This window comes from Lissotriton vulgaris, chromosome 1_1 (assembly GCF_964263255.1).
Source record: "Lissotriton vulgaris chromosome 1_1, aLisVul1.2, whole genome shotgun sequence".
Lineage (NCBI taxonomy): Eukaryota > Metazoa > Chordata > Amphibia > Caudata > Salamandridae > Lissotriton > Lissotriton vulgaris.
The window spans coordinates 64391338-64405866 of NC_141685.1; the positions used below are offsets into that span (position 1 = coordinate 64391338).

At 48.7% G+C, this 14529-nt stretch overlaps 2 protein-coding genes across 2 annotated transcripts in view; both read right to left on the bottom strand.

Moving 5' to 3' along the window:
* LOC147737284 (uncharacterized) overlaps positions 1 to 14529 on the bottom strand; it is a 1685245-nt gene that overhangs the window by 1494534 nt on the left and 176182 nt on the right. The gene's annotated exons all lie outside the window — the stretch shown is intronic.
* Positions 1 to 14529, bottom strand: part of LOC147737299 (uncharacterized) — a 143545-nt gene that overhangs the window by 103947 nt on the left and 25069 nt on the right. Inside the window, exon 2 of the mRNA XM_086924986.1 lies at positions 863 to 930. The gene's annotated coding sequence lies outside the window, so the exon portion shown is untranslated. The remainder of the gene's footprint in view (positions 1 to 862; positions 931 to 14529) is intronic.

Here is a 14529-nt window from a genome sequence, read left to right on the forward strand (position 1 = left end):
AGCCCAATGCTCACAGTTCATCAACCTGCAGTGCACATCCTCCTATCCTTCTCTCCTTGAAGCTCCAAGAGCTGTCCTCTCGGGTAAACAAGGGGCTTAACAGGGTCTACAATAAAACGGACAGCGTCCCTGGCACAAGGTGTAAACTTGGCACAGACGGACACAGACAGGCGTGCCTTTGGTGCGCCTGCTGCGTGCGTTCACTGCGCGTCCGGCCCGGCATTCAGATTAAATAGCTGGGCCGGTCAGGAATAACTAGAGCGCTGCCCATCGATCTGGGACAGGAAGTGGAGTAGAGCAGCAAGAGTGAAACACTCACTTCTCTACATACAATTGGCGAGCCGTGGTGGACCAGGGAAAGAGCAAAAGACCACCACAAGCCCCCCACACCCCTCCCGGAGAGGAAGAAAAAAGCAGAAGAGTGCCTGGAAAGAATGTAGTAACCCCACACAAGTAAACAATTATAATAGTTTTTAAAACATTCCCTCCATTAAAACGCACACATTGATACAATAAAATTTTAAAATCATAGTCACTTTCTAAACGCAGTAGCAGCGCAACAGCGTGGCAACTCTAATCAGGGTGAACCACCATCACGTGGTGTAGAGGAGGAGACAAATGTGATAATAGTTAAGGAACTGCTGGGCAAAACTGACCTAAAAAGGAACTGGGCCTGCACTGCACCCCCCAACATGTTCCAAGATTGGAATGTGGCTCCATCATATTATTATCAGAAGTTTGATAACAACAAGAATAGTGCAAAGAGAGAGTCAAAAGTTGAAGTAAAGAGACAAAAAATACAGAGATCAAGAAAGGGAAGAGAGAAAGAAGAAACAGGGGAAAAGGTTATAGGAATCCTTACCTGACAAGTCTTTTTTTTGTTCCCCCAAGGGTGGCAGCCACGCTGCACTGCTTGTCATCCCAGAATACCTTGAAAGGAAGTAAAGAAATAATTTTGCATCAGACGACAATCACACTTCATCACATTTTACAAATAACCGTCCTGGATTTACAAAACAACCGAGCCCAGGGGGAGCCAGGGGCTGACTTCAGCCTCCTATCACAGCTATTGCTGTGAATGTTCAACAATTAACCGCTGTGGTCCTGTATGCAGCTGTTAACTGTTCAAGTTTCACAGCAACAGCTTTGAAACAAAGTTTTCAGAGTACCGGAGGTGTTTCAATCCCCTCGGTCTCTGGGACACCGCTGTTTTATTGATTAACACATTCTGCCCTCATGGGGCAAACAGTGCAATGACCTTATAGTTAGCCGTAGCAGGCAATACTGCCCATTAAAGGATCGCTCCCATGATAAAGGCCATTGCCTTTGGAGCTACAACAAGATTCAAAGCTATATTTAAGGTTTCAAATAATTACTGAAGGCATAAACATGGTTACTCAGTCAGAGAAATAATTTTCATAATATTTGCAGGAGATTCACATAAAGGGAACCTCTAAAGTATATGAAAAGCCAGAATCAGAAATAACTCCACCTGTAAAGTCAATAGACAGAGCACCACAACAAATGTGTGCTAAGTTATAAGAAAACATTTTTTTATAATATCAAATAGCAAACTGACATAGAATCTGCTCAGTTAGGATTCAAGGAAAAGTTCTTAAGTGTTTAGACAGAGAGAACACATTATTGACATGGTTCATGATGAGGTAAAATTGACAGCAATCAATGAATAGTCATGAAAACATGGCACAACAAAATGTAATTTAATAAACCACACCTACAAAATGAATAATTAATTGTGACTCTTCCCCAAAAAACCACAAGTCATTTTACAAGGTAATTCCCTAACATAATAACTGGATCTTAATCACAGTTTAAGTTTGTGGCCATTCATCATTGACCCAATTTGTACGGTGTTAGAAGGGGCGATCCCAGAGGTCGGGTTAAGTCTACCCAACTCCTCCGTGACCCACCTCTCCCACCAATAATGCTGAGCCTTATGAGAGATCTCCACCGGGGAAGACCTCAAGTAGCGAATCATACACACGAGGACCACACCACACTTATGAACAGACACAACACCGAAGGATTAAATATTAACTTCTTTATATGCACAAAGAAAAGTAATACCACACTTATGTAAAACGATCCAGGGATCGCAGAGAGTCTCAAGTCTTTGGGGAGAGGGTAGCGGGACAGTCTTAATTTCGTAGGCCAGTACGTAGCGTACCCTGCGCACAGCTCTCAATCCTCGAGCCAGGGGGATACGTACGGTGGTAGCCGCACTGGTGATCCTACTCACTTGAGGGTGGTTTTCTTGGGTTGGTACTTCAATAGTCCAGCCGGACTAGAATGTTCCTTGAGCCACGACAGCGTCATCAGGGCTCGCTCTGGAGGGAGTTCAGGAGGAGCCGCGACCACGTCAGCAGGGCTCAGAGAGTTCCGTAGATGTCTTCAAGGTTCAGCTCGAGCCGCGACGAGGTCAGCAGGGCTCCGATGTTTCAGTTCCAAGAATGAGCTGCGTCAGCGTCAGCAGGGCTCAAGAGTTCACGAGGTTCAGTCAGCCGCGATCAGATCAGCAGGGCTTCCTTGTCCAAGATACAACTGCCCGCTAGTTCTGGGGTGCCCCTTGATATAGTTCAATGACCCTTTGATGTCCGGACTCTCACAGGCGGAGGTCCGAGGCTTCGGGGGCGGTACGTGGGTGAGGTCTGGCGGTTGATTCTTTGATCCCTTTGAGGATGCGTCCGGGAATTCCAAGACGCCCAGCAGGTCTGGAGCCAGCACTCGGGGAGGCCAGAGGTGACATCGAAACTGGCCCTCAGGGGGGAGACCAGAGGTGTGAGCGAAACCAGTCTCTCAGGGGAGGCCGGAGGTGCCATCGAAACTTCTCACCTTCTCTCACTATGGTAGTCCTCACCCTCCCAACGGGGGCTGGCGCGTCTGGAGCCTATGCTGCGCTGGGGCTGGGGGTCAGGCTGGGCCCATGGCAGCACGGATCTCGGGAAGGGAAAATGGCTGCCGATGGGCCTATGGGGCCTTGCGGGTTTGGGACGTGCGGGCTGGAAGAGTGGCCGGGGACCGGCCGATGCGGGCCATGGGCGTTTGGTCGGACATGGGGAGGGCAGCTAGGGGTTTCTAGGTATGGAGATGGGCTAACGGGGAGCTGAGGCGCTGGGGGAACCACGCCACGAGGCCGGGTCCAACAAGCGTCCCCCCCAGCTGAAAGGCGGAGGGAACTACCCATCCTCTTGGGGTTCTCTTCACTGAGGCGGAAGAAACGGGACAGGCCGTCAGCGTTGGCGTGGTCAACACCTGGCCGGTGCTCAACAGTAAAGTCCATCCCCTGGAGGGAGATGGACCATCGCAACAATTTGGGGTTTTCCCCTCTCATTTGCATTAGCCACCGGAGTGGTCGGTGGTCGGTTTGGACTCGGAAGTGATTACCGAATAGGTAGGGCTCAGAGCCCAAACCACCGCGAAGGCCTCCCGCTCGATGGTGCTCCACCTTTGTTCTCAAGGGAGTAACCTCCGGCTAATGAATGCCACTGGCTGATCCAGGCCTTTCTCGTTCACTTGGGACAGGACGGCTCCGATGCCATGCTCGGACGCGTCCGTTTGGACCACAAACTCTTTGGAGTAGTCGGGGGCCTGCAACACAGGGGCAGTGCACATGGCGTGCTTGAGAGCTTCAAAGCCTCCTGGCAGGCGGGGGTCCAGTTAACTTTCTTCGGCTGGTTTTTGGAGGTCAGTTCCGTGAGGGGCACTACAATGCTACCATATCCCTTTATGAACCTGTGGTAGTACCCCCTGAGCCCGAGGAACGCCCGCACCTCCGTTTGGGTGGAGGTGGCCTCCCAGGCCACGATCGCATTGATCTTGGGTTGGAGAGGTGCCACAAGGCAGCTGCCGACCTGGTGCCCCATGTAGACCACGGACCCCTGTCCGATTTGACACTTGCTGGCCTTAATGGAGAGACCGGCCCTCTGTAGGGCTAACAAGACCTCCCGGAGGTGGAGGAGATGTTCAGGCCAATGGGAGCTGAACACCACAATATCGTCCAGATATGCGGCGCTGAATTCTTCTAACCCTGCCAGTACCTTGTTCACTAGTCTCTGGAAGGTGGCGGGGGCATTTTTCATGCCGAAGGGCATCACCCGGAAATGGTAGTGGCCATCGGGGGTGGAAAAGGCGGACCTCTCTCGGGCCCCCTCGGTCAGGGCGATCTGCCAGTAGCCACTGGTCAGATCGAAGGTGCTGAGATATCGTGCAGACCCTAGGCGGTCAATGACCTCGTCTGCTCGGGGAATGGGGTGAGCGTCAGTTCTGGTGACGGCGTTGAGCCGCGATAGTCTACGCAGAACCTCAGCTCGGGGACAGTGCCAGGGGCGGCTGCCTTCGGAACCAGGACCACGGGACTGGCCCACGGGCTGTCAGAGGCCTCGACCACTCCCAGGGCTAACATCTTGGAGACTTCGGCCTTAATGCAGGCTCGAACTCTGTCGGGAACGCGGTAGGCCCTGTACCGTACCGGAGGGCTGTCCCCGGTGTCCACATCGTGGACACACCAACTGGTGACTCCGGGGATGAGGGAGAATAGGTCCGAGAACTGTCCCAACAACAGGCGACAGTCTTCGCGCTGCTCAGGGGTGAGGGAGGGGGCATTTCCTTTGCGCATAAGAGATCGGGGAGAGGATCCGTCTCTTCTTCGGCTCCGTCGTCGGTGGCGAGGAGTAAACTCAACTCGGACCGAACGAAGTGGGGTTTCAGGCGGTTCACATGGAGGACCCGCAAGGGGTTCCTCTGGGATTGCACATCAACGAGGTAGGTAACCTGACTCTTCCGCTCCACCACTTTGAAGGGACCTGTCCACTTGTCTTGCCGGGCACAGGGTTCCACAGGGGCCATCACCCAGACCTGATGTCCGGGTTGAAACTCGACCAGAGTGGCATTCTGGTCATACCACCTTTTCGTTTCCTCTTGACTGGCTTCGAGGTTTGCCTCGGCCAGCTCTCGGAACTTCCGAGTCTGATTTCGAAGAGCCAGAATGTATCGAAACACATCTGGTGGAGGTTCCAGGGACGCCGTCTTCCACCCTTCCTTGACCAGACTGAGAGGTCCTCGCCCGTAGAGCAGCTCAAAAGAGCTGAACCCCAGGGACTTCTGGGGGACTTCGCGGTATGCGAACAGGAGGCAGGGGAGGAGGACGTCCCACTTGCGTCTCAGTGGTTCCTCAAGGCCCATGATCATCCCCTTGAGGGTGCGGTTGAACCGCTCGACCAGGCCGTTCCCTTGGGGATGGTACGGGGTGGTGAACTTGTACGTCACCCCGCACTGTTGCCAGAGAGACTTCATGTACTTGGAGATGAAGTTCGTTCCTCTGTCGCTCACTACTTCTCGCAGGAACCCCACCCGGGAGAAGATCCCCATGAGGGCCCGCCCCACCAGTGGGGCTGTCACCGTTCAGAGGGGGATGGCTTCGGGATAGCGGGTCGCGTGATCGACCAGGACCAGAATGAACCGGTGTCCTAAGGACGTTCAGGGGTCAAGGGGCCCCACGATATCGATTCCCACCCATTCAAAGGGGGTACTGGCCACGGGGAAGGGTTGGAGGGGAGCCTTGGTCGCCCTCCGCTCTTTCCGCTGGCCTGACACATGGGGCAGGACCTGCAGTGGGCCTCCACCCCGGAGCGCATGTGTGGCCAGTAGAAATGGGTGACCAACCGGTGGTACGTTTTGTCTTGACCCAAGTGTCCTGCCAGGGGTACATCGTGGGCCAGGTTCAGTAGGAATCCACGGAAACGTAGGGGTACCACCAGCATTTAGGCTGACCCTAGTTCGGCGGATTTCTGTTCGCTATACAGCAGGCCATTTTCCCAATAAATGTGGTGGGAGCCGGACTGGTCACCGGCGGCCTGGGCGGCGGCCTGCTGCCGCGGCCCCACTAGAGAGGGACAAGAAATCTGCTCCAGACAGTACTCCTCTCTGGAGGGTCCCCACTTGGCGCCACTGGGCCAACTCAGGGAGGTCGTCCGAGCTCAGGGCTGGCTCACCAGCTTGGTCCAGGAGACCAGGGTCGGGGTCGCTGCTTTCGCTGGGAAAGAGGTCACGGCCTTCGGTCTGCCCGCTGCCCTCCGGCTCGGCAGGGACGGGGCAAGGGTTGTGAGGGGTCACCTCCTCGGGGCGGCCACCCGGGCCGACATGGATCGGGTGGTCACGGCTGTGGCAGGGGGCTAGGCCTGCAACGCACCGCTGGCGTGTAAGGTGGGGGAGGGGTCCCTATTCGGGCGCCAAATTAATGTGGTAAATAAATATTTACCGTCGGAATTTCTATGCACTAAAGTTCAATAAAATAACTCAATCGGAAATGAGAGGCAGAATCCGTGGAATCTGAGTTTATAAGGGTTTTATTCCAAAAAATGGAATGGTTCGAACCAGGGTATCATGTTCCTTTCACCATCAAGGATCAGGAAGGGATAGACAATACTTTATTAACAGAATACAATATATATAGTCAATGCATATAATGGTGATGGATACAGAAGGCGTAACAGCTGAGAGAAACGAGATAAGAACACATGTGCGTAACAGAAAGGCGTGCACGAGGGCGTACACAGAGGTGTGTGCTAGAAACGTCACATGAAAGTGTCACAAGTGGGTGGATACATAGAGGAATCTTGCAGTGTCAGCAGAAATCTGTAGCAAGGATGCGCGCGCAGCAGCATGACGTGCGACTGACGTGAGGCTGGAGGGTGCAGGGGACTTGACATTTAGCACTAGAGGAAAGAGACAGAAGTCTGGCATGTCAGATCAACTCGTTCCTAAATCATATCTGATATCTTGTGTTTAGGGAACTATATTATCTAGAAGGAAAGGTCTCTTGGGCAGAGGCTACTCTATACTGACTATTAATGCGTGCATATGTGACTACGTGTCTGCGTGTAATGCGAGGGGCAATGGGCCTACCATGGTAACGGGAGCAATGAATTACTTGCATGAAGACAGAAAGGCCGGGCACTTTGCTCTGCAGCCGGGGAATTGTTTATCTATTCTGCTAGACTGGAATGTGTTTTCGAGGAGCTGAGCTCGGCTATACTGATAACTTGAAAGCAAAATACTGTCTTTGGCAGGCAAGCAGGCCGAGCCGGGCACCGCTCGCCACGCAGGGAGTAGGACAGAGGTCAGGGATGTATCTCACGTTGCAGCTTTCAGGAGGCAGAGAGCAGAAAGGGCTCGATGGCAGAAATCAGGGCCTAGCTCTGCAGGGCTAGGAAAACGTAAAAGTGCACCATGAAAAGACGTTGGCAAGGCATACTTAGGAACTGAATTATCGATCCATTCATGGTGGATCTGAAAGAGGACATGTTAACGTTGGACGCAAATGTATTTGCGTCTTCATAACTGGTCGAGGAGGGAAGTTACATGCACTTTAAGCTCGTACATGGAGACGGTGGGGTTCACGTTAGGGGACATTTCTTGACCAAAAATTCAAATTTCCTCATTCCCTCCTTGTCCCCTACGGACCCTTCATGATATATCGATTTTCATTAGTCCATCTATTTGTTCATATAACATCATTTGCTCTTCCTTTTTCAAGCGGGATTTAGAACGTGGACTTGGATGAGGAAAACATGATGTGGCGCACAAGCCGCAAATCGCTGGCCCACACTGTATACATAGGCAACAACTGAATACTATGAGAAGGGCTATTCCGAGGAAGGATAGGACTTTCCATCCCCAGGCTGATAACACGCTCCAGAACCAACCGGACCAAGTCCAGGTGCCTGGATTCTGGTGTATCTGACTTGCAATCTTATGGAGGCGGGTTATGGCTTTATATACTGACGGTGCGTTTTCTGGAATGAAAACACAGCAACTCGATCCGATGACTCTACAAGCTCCGCCCCTATCGGCCAGGATGACGTCAAGAACAAGACGATTTTGAAGGACAACAAGTCTCATAGCAGACTGTTCCTCTGTTAAGTTGCCTAGGGCGGAAGTAGTTTCATTTACCACTGCTTCAAGGGTCCTGGTCAAGTGACGTATTGATTTGCTATTGAAGATAGCTCCTAAATAGGGAAAGAAACCTTTATTGAAATCTATGTATCGTTCCCATGCCGTTTCAGTATAGTCGACAATTGGGAGTTCTCTCTTGGGTCTATTAGGTACTAGACGGGAGTTCTTATGATAATCAGGTGGAGTTAGAAAAACAGGTGGCAGAAGTAATGCAATGTAACATGTCCCATCCCAATCTAGTGGCAAACGTATATAGGCTGTATGACCACAAATGAAATAGGAATGGCGGGTAGCTTTGAATGTAGACTTGCCTTTATCACTGAATTCGATCACAGTAGTACATTTACTATGACCTAGGTGTACTGAACCATTCTTTCTGACACATAATTCGCCTTTTACTGGTAACACTGACATAGAGGGTAAGTCTGGTCCTGTATCGGATTGGACATTCAGAATCATGAGGTTAAGTGTATAATTACCTAATCCATATACTTCATTTTCTAGATCGGTCCCTGTCCTTTGTGGAAGACCCTCCTTGTTAGGGTAACATGCTTTATGCATAACTGTGTTTAGATCTCCCCACACCCAATCGCCTTGGTAGACTATGGAATCAGAATCTAAGGAATTTATTAAACTAAACCAGGCACCACAGGAACCATTGTGTGTGAACGGATACGGGAAGAGGGGCAAGACTCCCTTGTATTTCTGATAGGGAGGGAGTCGGCCACATATCCAACAATTGGTAGCATTGCTGGTCTGATGGGAATGATGTAAAATACTGATAAAAGTATTGTTGCGCAGCGCAAGCCGGTAAGATAACTCGTGCGGGGGTAATTCGCTGAAAGTATGCTCGACAGTCCTATTTGGAAAGAAATGTGCATGTATGGAAATAGGAAAATACATGTGTAACAATAAACTTGCAGCAATAATCGTAAGACTCAGAAAGAACATAATCAATAATGTCACGATGCAGTGACTACGAAGAGATTTACAATATTCTCGTTTCTTGAGCTGTTTCTGTCTATCTCTCTCTCTATTGGGGTCTAACTTGTACATGTCAGGAACCTGTCTAACCGCTTCACCTAGGGGAGGACTTAAACAATTAAACTGTCTGACTTGCTAGACCTCAATTTCATGCGATACTCATGCTGAGGAGTTTTCTCTACCAGGGGGAGTTTAGTATCAGTCTCTGGAATGGGGCCGGGCTGGGAGTCTGACTCTGGCGGCAGTCCATGATATTTTTTTATATGACTCGAGTGGAGCCAGCCCTTGCGGCCCTCCACCTTGACTGCTGTCCTTGTGGTTAATAAAACAAGCTTCGGCTCCTGCCAGCGGGGCTCCAGCGGACTCCTCCTGTCGAAGTTCCGAACAAAGATATAATCACCAGGGACGACCTCGTGTGGCTTCACCTCGGTGTTGTCGGGAAAGGCTGCAGCCACCTGTGAACGACAAGATTGTAGTGCAGACATCAAGGAGGCAAGGTAATCTGTCAGCATATTACAGTCAACATCTGTGATCTTACGAGGCAGAGGCGTCCCCCACATATTCGGTGGCCTACCAAAGACCACCTCGTACGGGGATAGCCCTGTTCTAGAGTGTGCAACCATTCTCATGTAAAACAATGCAACTGGCAAGGCGACTATCCAGTCTACCCCTTTCTCGGCACAAATCTTGGCAAGACGTGTTTTCAGTGTCTGATTGTGGCGTTCCACGTGGCCTGCTGCCTCGGGATGTCGGACGCAGTGGAATTTCCACTGATATCCTAGCAGGAGTGATACCTGCTTCATTAGCTCGGACGAGAATGGCTGACCATTATCTGAGTACACAACACGAGGCAAACCGTACCGTGGGAAGAATTCACGAACCAACTGTTTGGCAGTGGTCGGAGCAGTGTAATCTGGGACTGGATATGCTTCTGTCCAACGGGAGAGTGCACATACAACTACGAGGACATATTTGAATCCTCGACATCGTTCCATCTGGATATAATCCATCTGGAGGACTTCAAAAGGGTAATCGGGAGGATGGAATCCACCTCGCTCTACAGGAATGCTTTTACCTGGATTGAACTGACAACAGATCATGCAAGTACGCACTTTCTGTTTTGCTGCTGCTCGTAAATGTTTGTTGTACCACAGATTCTGTAAAACTGTCTAACATGGCTTTTTCTCCTAAGTGTGCTGGACTGTGTGCGGTGTTAATCATAACTTGAACCATAGAGTTGGGGAGAAACCATGTGGCTTTTCCCTTCGTCATCCATCCCTGGTCTGTCTGGATCCCTCCTAGTTCAGTCCATTTCTTTATTTCGTCTGGAGTAGCATGTGTCTGTATGTCAATTACATCTAGTGCGGGATCCTTAACTGTCATGCAATGTGTCGGTGTCGGAACTATTGTCTTTGTCATATCAGATGTATGTGTGTGAGTCAGAGCTGTGTGTTTCGCGGTTCGATCGGCCAGATCGTTACCCTGGGAAATAGTATCTGTAACTTTAGTATGTGCTTTGCACTTCATGATAGCTATGGCTGATGGCAAATGTATTGCTTCCAATAATGCTTGAATGAGGGGACCATGTTGGATCTTGGCCCCGTGAGAGGTCAGGAAACCTCTTTCCTGCCAGAGTACACCGAAGTCGTGTACGACTCCAAATGCATAACGTGAATCTGTGTATATGTTAACATTCCTGTTCTTGGCTACTATGCAGGCTTGAGTCAGAGCAATGAGCTCTGCAGCTTGAGCAGACAGTGTATCAATACGGTGTGTTTCTTTGACTTCAGTTTCAGTGGTCACTGCATATGCGGCCACTAATTCTCCTGTGCTTGTTCTCATACATGAACCATCCACATAAAGTGTCAGGTCTGGGTTAGTCAGTGCAACATCTGTCAAGTCTCGTCGGGGCTTTGTTACTGCATTAATGATCTCTATACAGTCATGTGGAGCTGGATCTGTTATGTTCGAGGGTAACAATGTGGCAGGATTGAGCATATTGCAGCGTCTGATTTCTATGTGTGGCTGGAACAATGTCAATTCATAACCTGTCAGTTGTGCTATAGTCAAGTGTTGAGTCTGTGTTCTGTTTAAAAGAACTTCCACAGAGTGTGGAACTTGTACTGTCAGGGGATGTCCTAACACTATGGAATCACTTTGTCGGATTGCTAAGGCTGTCGCTGCAACTGATTTTAAGCACGCAGGCAGGGCCTGGGCTACTGGGTCTAATGTACTCGAAAAATAAGCACAAGGCTTATGTGAACCTGCTTGGTCTTGTGTGAGGACAGATAATGCTGTGCCATCACGTTCTGTAACGAAAAGTGTAAAAGGTTTGCTGTAACATGGTGTTGCTAAAACTGGTGCTTGACATAATGCTTTCTTTAATTCATCAAAAGCCTGTGTATGTTCCTGAGTCCAAGGGAGGACAGTCGAAGTCGCCGCCTCCTGTGTTGTCAACTGTATGAGTGGCTTGGCTAGAAATGCGTACTGGGGAATCCATTGTCTGCAGTAAGAGGTGAGGCCAATCAAGGCCCGCACTTCCTTTTGTGTCTTGGGTTGCGGTAGGTGTGCAATTAACTGAATGCGGTCAGGTGTTAGCTGTGTCCCCCTCTTGGACAGCAAGTGCCCAAGGTACACCACTTGCTGAACACAGAATTGTAACTTTGAAGGGGACACCTTGTGTCCCTTGTCAGCCAAGAAATGTAAAACCGTCAGTGATGCTTGTTCACATTCAGGTTCGCTACGGGCGGTGATCAACAGATCATTGACGTACTGGAGTAGGGCAGTGTTAATTGGCATGTGAATACTGTCAAGTTGTCTTTTCAATGCTTGGCTGTAGATGCTGGGGCTTTCTGTGAATCCTTGAGGTGCGCGTGCAAATTTGAAGCTACGGCCATTTAAACAGAATCCGAAAAGATATTGGCTTTCCGGATCAATGGGGACACTGAAGAAGGCGTTCTTGAGGTCAATTACAGTAAAGAACGTCGCCTCTGAATCAATAGCAGTCAATAATGATGAGATGTCTGGGACCACAGGATACTGTGGTACAATGCATTTATTTAATTCTCGTAAATCAATCACCAACCGATAAACTGGAGGTGCATTCGGGTCAGTACGTTTAAGAATCGGAATGATAGGGGAATTACATAGATTGGAGTCGGTTTCTACAACCACTCCCTGGGCAATGAGCTCTTCAATGATTTCCAGTAAAGCCACTACAGCATCGGGTGGTAACTTGTATTGTCGGATTCGGGGTAGTACAACTCCTGGCATGAGTGTAACTCGGTATGGTGTAATGTGCATACAACCTACATCAGTTGGGGCTTGCGCCCACAAATGTTCTGGTACATTTTTCAATCTGACATCAAAATCTCGTAATACATAGTGACCCTTAAAGTCACGCAAAAACAGTCTAACTCCTTCCGGAGAACAACATATTCCAGCTCCTAGAGCTTTCAGTGTCTTGATACCTAACAAGTTTTCTGGACATGATTTCGTGAGCAATAAGTCTGTAGTACGTGACAATGGACCAACTGCTAGGGGAACAGGTTTCGATACTTCATTAACAATAGGCTGTCCTGAAAATCCAAGGGAAACATTCTGTGAGCCTGAGAGGGGTGCCCCTGGAACCTCGTCGTGACTTATTGTTGTTCGACTTGCCCCTGTGTCAATCAAAAACTTTCTATCTTTTCCTAATACTTGACTATGTACATAAGGACCCTCTTGATCTACAGGAACTTCAATGAGAGGCAAGCCAACCTCCCTCTCTAGGCTGTTTCATGAGTATCGCTGATAGTCGGGGTAATCGGATTGTGCATACTGGTACATCTGCTGTGAAACTTGCTGTGTCGCGGCAATGGGCTGTGGATGTGGTACCGCTACTGTCTGTACTGTCTGTTGTGGAGCAGGCATAGGCTGTACGTTCTGTGGAATATGTTGCTGGACCTGGTGTTGGACCTGGTCCTGTCTAGGCTGTCGTGGTCTCTCTTTAGTCTTTCCTGTTGCTATATTGTATTTCAGAACCATACATTCATTCACATAGTGACCTGGCTGTTTACAATAGTTGCAGGTCCCTTTAACGGGAGCTGCCGTATTATGTGACTGTGTCATACCCTTTTTCTGACCGTCAGCTGGAACTGACTGAGCAACTAACATTTTCATTTTCGTATCTTTCATACGTCTCTGTTCGTGATCTTGTTCTTCCCTAATTCTATTCTGGTGGTACTGTAACATTTGTAACATTTGGGACGGCGTATTTGCTTGCCATGTACTTTCTACTTTCAAAACACGGTTCTTAACTTGAGGCAGGGAATTCTCGACTAATTTTGATACAAAGAGGTGTGGGTATGACTCGCTACTTGTTTTCAGGCCACTGTTAATAATAAAACATTTCTCGAATCTAGAATAAAAATCACTAGTGTCTTCATCGTGTTTCTGCTTACAGGCTGAGATTGCGTCCCAGTCTTCCTTTTTAGTTGTTAACAGTCTAGGCAAAACCTGTACTAATAAACCTGGTAATGCTTTAGCTTTATCCCCAAGGCCTAAACCTGCGGTACGACCATTTTCTTCGACTTCTAATGCAGCCCAATCGATCTTTGTGTCTCCCACCTCCCATTCTTTCTCCTTTAATTTCTCGTAAATGCCAGCAGGCAGTAGTACCTTTAACATTTTCATAATATCTGTATACGTGTAATCGCCCATGAGTAACATATCTTTAATTTCTCGGTGAAAACCTGCAGGGTCTTTATCATGACTGGGCACTATTTTCTTCATTTCCAATAATTCAATTTTTGTGATGGGTGTGTATACGAATACACGTTCTAGTGTGTTATCGTCTTTTCTGACCGGATGTACTTCCCGTAAGGGATTCTGTCTGTCAAAGTAAAACATTTTTCTTTCTGAGGGTGGTGGAGCTGAAATAAACTGTGGTTTCAGGAAAGCACTATATTTGTGTCTATGTTCTAGAATTTCTTTAATTAAATCAGTACCTAGGCCTCTCCATCTATTCGAGAGCAGTTCAACTAATATATCCGGTAAGGGACCTGGATCAGAGTGTTGGCTTTTGAACAACGTAATGAGATGCTGAATCATGTATACTCCAGCTAATTTCTGTTCATCAGGGGAAAGGTTCAAAAACGTCTGTGCTACTGTATCATCATTATATGTACTAGAATTGTTAGCCCATTGTACTGCGGACCGGGCTAGTTCGTGTTCATCCATGGAATTGAGTACATGGTACCCCATTCGATCTTGGAGTATTTTATCGGTAGCCTGAAACATATGTTCGGGAGAACTCGGATTTGATATAGCAGAGAGAAAAAGTCTTTTGCTTTCTGGACGTATTGTTTTCTTAAGGTATCTTCCCTTACCTACATATGCTATTATCTCTTTGTCTGACTGTTGCGAGGTTTCTGCTAGATCCTCTATATTATCCTCCTCTTGCGAGGAAGTTGGATCGTCTAATTCAAATTCTTCTTCAGGTGCTCGCTGGGCATGTATTTCTATTATTTCTTTACGGATCTTTATAACCATACGATGGACACTGTTCTCCTTATCATGTTTACCCTCCGA